The 6,357-nt window shown below is 55.9% G+C and overlaps 1 non-coding gene and 1 pseudogene across 1 annotated transcript; both read right to left on the minus strand.

Moving 5' to 3' along the window:
* Positions 1-4,842, minus strand: part of LOC135111343 (large subunit ribosomal RNA) — an 8,268-nt pseudogene extending 3,426 nt beyond the window's left edge.
* An 871-nt stretch (positions 4,843-5,713) lies between these two features.
* On the minus strand, positions 5,714-5,873 carry LOC135111337 (5.8S ribosomal RNA). The gene has a single exon (XR_010273708.1). It is a non-coding gene; the product is annotated as a 5.8S ribosomal RNA (ribosomal RNA).
* Between the last annotated feature and the right edge of the window lie 484 nt (positions 5,874-6,357).

A 6,357-nucleotide genomic window follows, 5' to 3' on the forward strand; every position in this document is an offset into this window, starting at 1 on the left:
CATAGCCCAACTCCTGGGGACATCTTTGAGAAGCAATAGGGTGTTCATGGCCCAACCTAGCTTCGAAATGCCGAGGGCTCTGATCTCCTCTAGTCCCCTGCCGTCTGGTCTGGGGGCAGTGGCAGCCTTAGTGGACTTAATAGCATGCCATATTTCATTCTCATGTATCGGACCAGCAGCATCAAGGGTGGGTCTTATAGCAGTAGGTGATCGTGGCTCATCATTGGATGTTCTACTGAAGAGGCCAGCCCAATAGGCCTTCATATTGGGCGGGATGGGGGGAGGGCCATCAGGAATACCCGTGAGTATTTCCTTGACGGCCCGGCCTCTCTCTTTACGCCATAACCTCTGTATTCTTCTGTAGTCGCATCTTTCTTTAGCTTTCTTTGTTTGGCTCACCGGGCTGCCCACACCTGGTGGCTTATAAACATATGCACGTGGTGGGCACCATGAGTCTACTTGGTGCTCCACCTCCCCTATGCAGGTAGGGACGGAAATGCCAAGGAAATCAGATAAATGCTGCACGCATGCGTGGACTTCTTCCTCGGACCTAATATGAGGAAGGGGTGGCTGAGAACCACCGGAGGCAGAACTCCGAGAACTTATAGGAGTATTTGGAACAATGGGAGATGTTATTTCAGGCGAGGTGGGACTCGAGGCAACCGGCATAGAATTTGCACTTTGAGGCTCAAGGGATGCCTGACGTACTCGGGCCTTGTAAGACTCAGCCCGACGTGCCTCTTTAATTGCTTCTAGAGTTCTATGAGGAAGCACTTGATCCCTTATCAATTGATTGATGTTACGGGCACTTTGATGTTTAGCCTCAAAGCTAGCCATCACAGCCAGCTCCTCGGGGTCCCATCTCGCCTTACTGGTCCTGGTGGTTAGGGCCCCCACCTCCGTCTCGTGGAAGACGACGGGGTGCTGCGACCTCTCATGGACCCGACGCCCACGAAAATTCGCAAAGCGTCTTTGACACACCGGACATGTAGGGCCTTTGTCTCCCGCATTTAACGCTGTCATTGTGAAGGCTATATTTGCGTTCACTTCCTTAGAGGATCGACTGAACTGACAGCGAGCAATAGGTATAAACCTAGAGGAGGGAAAGTGTTCGCCAGTCTTTAATTCGAGGAGCTTTTCCAGGAGTTAAGGACTGTTGCCCGGCAGGAGGCCACATGGAGGCCCTTTCCCTTTAACTATGATCTATAACGTAGAATCAGGCAAAAAACGGCGCGTATATCGACTTACGTTGCAAGATCCTATGGAATCAGATCATAGTTACTCCCGCCAAAACTAACCTGAGTCATAACTAAGAGAGTCATAGTTACTCCCGCCGTTTACCCGCGCTTGGTTGAATCTCTTCACTTTGACATTCAGAGCACTGGGCAGAAATCACATTGCGTCAACATCCATCGCTGACCATCGCAATGCTTTGTTTTAATTAGACAGTCGGACAGTGGACAGTAATTAGACAGCCGAAGTGGGTTTGGAGCGGGAGACGGCTTCTGCTGCTACCTGACCGGCCAACGAGGACCGGCGGTAGAGAGAGCCGGAGCTCCCACGCCCACGCACCCTAGCGCGTTCCACGGAAGGGCCGGAGACACGCCTGTCCGAGCTCTCGGCAAGAGGGGTGAAAGGGCTAAAATCGCCGCCACCACGTAATCCAACCCTCACAGGCACGTCAGGCCGTTTGGATCCCACCGTCGCATCAGCGTGCCACACCCCACAGCGCGGCGCATGCGCGAACCCTGCGGATGGATCCCTGACGACGCGCGCTCCCTCGCCGCGCTGGCTTTTCGACCAGCAGATGGCAGAGGGGAACCGGGAGCGAAGCGAAACGGACGGGCGCCTTTATAAGGGCTTTTGAGGGCCCCTTTTGACGCCGCCGCCTTCACCACGCCTTTCACGAACCCGGTTACCGTCTCACACCGCCGCACCAGCGGGCACAAGGGGAGCGCGGCGCGAGGCCGCATTTGGAATTTGGTCGCCGCCACCGGAGTGGGGGATAGGCACTGCGACGCACTTATCCCGAAGTTACGGATCTAATTTGCCGACTTCCCTTACCTCCAAGGTAAGAAGCCAGAGGCTTCTTACCTTGGAGACCGGCTACGGATATTGGTACGCGCAGGCCCGAAACTGGGGTGCCTCGCAGGGGCCGCGTGCGTGCAGGCTTCGCGCCGAAACGCGAGCTGCAGCAGCAACAGACCCCCTTCCTTCGCCCCATGCAGTTACCTGCCTCGCATGTTTCACGGACCGGCAGTGGTACGCGGGACGGCGCAAGAACCGCGGCGCTCTACGGCAGACCGTGTTACCAACACCCTTTCGCTCTGCGAGTGGCTTCTAGGGTCACGGCGCCTTAAACAGAAAAGAAAACTCTTTCCCGGACCACCGCCGATGAACGCGAGTTGGTTCCCGTTACCGGGTTCCTGCACCAGGGGACACGAGCCCGAGATGTAGCCGGCCCCCTGGTTGGCATCCAGGCCTAGTTACGGAATAAGTACCGTATTCCCTTTCGCCACTAACTCCCAACCGGCAACTTAGGAAAACCTCTTTATTCCTTTATTGATTGGGTCGGCTCATCATCATCATCATCATCATAACAGAGGCCTGCCTGTTTCGTCATAGCAGCTCTCTAGCAAATAGACTACCACTTTTTGGCAGGCCAGCTTGTATGTATGCTGTATTATTATGGACTTTGATCAGAGAAGTTCCGCCCTACTCTCGCTTGGCCGTTGCCTCTAGCGTGGGATAAGGCTTTAGCCTTGGGCTTAGGAGCGACTAACCCATGTCCAACTGATGTTCACATGGAACCCATCTCCACATCGGCCTTCAAGGGAAGTCTCTCTCGACTATTTGATACTAACACCAAGATCTGCACCAGGGGCGGCTCCAGGCCGGCTCACGCCGGATCCCTTCAGCGCTCATCCCTGCGACCCTCCTACTCGCCGGGGCTTGGAGACCTGGGCTGCCCCCTGCCAGAGGGGCAGCTTGGCCTGTAGTGCCACGGGCGGTCGAGTATTGGGAGAATGCTTAAGCGCCATACCATTTTAAGGGCTAGTTGCTTCGGCAGGTGAGTTGTTACACACTCCTTAGCGGATTCCACCTTCCATGGCCACCGTCCTGCTGTCTATAGCAACCAACGCATTTCGATGGGGCCTAGATGAGCATTCGTTTAGGCCCCTTAACTCGACGTTTGGTTCATCCCACAGCGCCAGTTCTGCTTACCAAAATTGGCCCACTAGATACTCAGATTAGTCGCCGGAGCTTCAGCATTCAAGCAAGCTCGGCATCTCACCCATTTAAAGTTTGAGAATAGGTTGAGGACGTTTCGTCCCCAAGACCTCTAATCATTCGCTTTACCGGATGAAACACCTCTGTTTCCGAGAGTACCAGCTATCCTGAGGGAAACTTCGGAGGGAACCAGCTACTAGATGGTTCGATTAGTCTTTTGCCCCTATACCCAGCTCTGACAATCGATTTGCACGTCAATTGCTACGGACCTCCACCAGAGTTTCCTCTGGCTTCATCCTGGCCAGGCATAGTTCACCATCTTTCGGGTCCCAACATGTCTGCTCATGGTACTTGCCGACAGCACGCGCGCTAGACCACTCCGGACAGAGCAGGATCGGAGAGCAGAACCGCGCCGGACGAGCCCCGCAGGAGAGAGGCCGAAGCCCCCCTTTCCGACGGAACCCGCCCAAAGACACGCGGCCCACCAACCGAGAGCCCAAGCAGAGCCGATGAGGTCAACAACAGATTCGTGCGACGGCGTCGCATGGCAAGTCCCGGGCCTGCGCCCCCCTGCGTACAGGCGAGTCTGGGAGGACTCGGGCCGTCGAGCGCGCCGGGTGGGAGAAAGGGTCTCATCCCGCCGCGCACCGCCTTCATTTCCCCGCTTTGGTATGGAATGACCACGGCGGCATCGGCCGGCCGGGGATCGGTCCCGGAGAGCGCCGCCGGAGCCACGAGTAACCCGGAGCGCTCCCCTTTCACTTTCATTGCGCCTTTGTGTTTAGTGTGCCCATTGACTCGCACACATGTTAGACTCCTTGGTCCGTGTTTCAAGACGGGCCGGGTGGGTCACCGACCTTTTGCGAGGGGGAGGACGGGGCCCTCCTCTGCTGCACGACCGTCGCAGGGCAGCCAGGTCACCGGAGGTTTCCCCCTTCGTCGGCGCCGAAGCGCACGACGTCGGGGTACCAATCCAACCGGGCCTTAGACGTCCCCAGTAACGGGTCGCGGCGACCTACATCACGAGGGGAAATACGCTCGCCGGCGCCGGCATGGAGTGCGGGCACGCCCAAGAGTTCCTGGGTCGCCTCAGCGAAACCCTCACCCAGCAGACCTGAGCCGACGAGCTGAATCCCCTCAGTTCGACCTTCGAGGTCCCACCCGTTTGACTCTTAACGGTTTCACGTACTCTTGAACTCTCTCTTCAAAGTTCTTTTCAACTTTCCCTAACGGTAATTGTTCGCTATCGGTCTTGTGGTCATATTTAGCCTTAGATGGAGTTTACCACCTGCTTAGGGCTGCACTATCAAGCAACCCGACTCTACGGAGAGGCCCTTTCCGACAATCTCTCGTGTACCCTCGCGGGCGCCGCCACACGGGCCTGTCACCCTCCACGGGTAGTGGCCGCTTTCAAGCATAACTTAGGCGGTGAGAGACTGCGTGCCAGACCCTCCGAAACGCAACACCCCTGGCGCCGGGTTACGACGCCAGGTTATGCACTGGGCTCATCCCGTTTCAGTCGCCCTTACTAAGGGAATCCCTGTTGGTTTTTGTTTCTCCGCTTATTAATATGCTTAAATTTAGCTCTTAAATTTACTCTCCCCTAACATAAGGTCGACAGTGGAAAAAATAAAATTTCCTCCTGCCTTACTGACCACTTCAGTAAGGACTATTGACCAAGAGGTTTGGTTTCTTGCTCCTCAGCATCATCATCTCATTGCGAGCCGCAGTATTTTTCAACCGACCCGGTCGCGTCCATGGAGAGAGGAGAGAATGTGACTCACGCACGCCCCTTTGTGCGCCTCCCTCCTCCTCCAGCCCAACAAAATGCTGCGGCAGAGTCTCCACCCTCGATTAGGGTTTGGAGCCGAGACCTCAAGGCATGGACGGCGTGCGTGGCTGCTGGCGGCGTTCCGTCCGAGCGAGGCAGAATTGCTACTACAACACAGTTAGAGTGGTGGTTTGTTTGTTTGTTTGTTTGTCTGTGGGAGTTTAGTGTAGCAAGTAGTCTGGCGTTGTTCGTTACGTGCAAAAGGGCACTGACCTCACTGGCCCAGATGCGTCACACACTTCTCCACTTTAATTATATAATCTTGCCCTCTTTCTTTAACCACCACCTCCACTGGTGTACAGTAGATATCTTTATAGCCTCACTGCACTTGGAACCGATGCTGCTGCTGCCTGCACTGGTCCTTGCATGGGCTGCCCCAGACGCACAGTACAAATGAGTAGTACTCTCGTGCGCTTTGACAGCCCGTCTTAAGGGAACGCCCCAAGCAGCCTCTCTGCTTTTATTCAGGGCGAAACTCCCCAAGGCGGTCACTGCCAAGCACGCGGGCCAAGGGCGGGAGAGCAACAACAGTGTTGTTTCCCGCCGCCGCCGCCGCCGCTTATGAGCCCACCGACACGGCATAGGGTGCGGTGGTAAGCGGACAGCATGCCTCACGTGACATGACAATGCCGATGTATTGGAATTGATATCCGATCCTCGTGTAGGAGTGGCGGCAGCACATGAGAGTGCCGCCGCCGCAATGTGCGTTCGACTTGTCGATGTATCTGGTATTCTTGCGATTCACATACCGACACGCAGCTTGCTGCGGTCTTCATCGACCCACGAGCCGAGTGATCCTCCGTTAAGAGTTGTATATTTCCATTGCTGGAATTTTAGCCGATGCTCTGCCGGCTTTCAAGACTTCCGCCGTTTCTGCCTCAGGAGACGATAGACGATAGACGTAGTGTATAGGTTTAAAAACAACAAGAGGTTGGCTTGTTGTTGGACAACAACAAACAACACAGGTAGTGTGCAGGTTTGAGATTACCCGCGGGGGACGAGTGGTGCCTCCCTCCCGCAGCACGGGGGGGCGATCGGGGTTAGTAGAAGAGGAGTGGGCCTGCTGGTCCACCACCAACTTCTCCTCCGACCGTCATCGTCGCTGTTATCGGAATTAACCAGGGGCTCAGCTAGCCACTACTACGGCGACGACGGAGGCACCAAACGCCGGGGACGAGTGGTGCCTCCCTCCCGCAGCACGGGGGGCGATCGAGGTTAGTAGAAGAGTGGGCCTGCTGGGCCACCACCAACTTCTCCGACCGTCATCGTCGCCGTTATCGGAATTAACCAGGGGC

The sequence above is a fragment of the Scylla paramamosain genome, chromosome 21, assembly GCF_035594125.1.
Source record: "Scylla paramamosain isolate STU-SP2022 chromosome 21, ASM3559412v1, whole genome shotgun sequence".
Classification (NCBI taxonomy): Eukaryota; Metazoa; Arthropoda; class Malacostraca; order Decapoda; family Portunidae; genus Scylla; species Scylla paramamosain.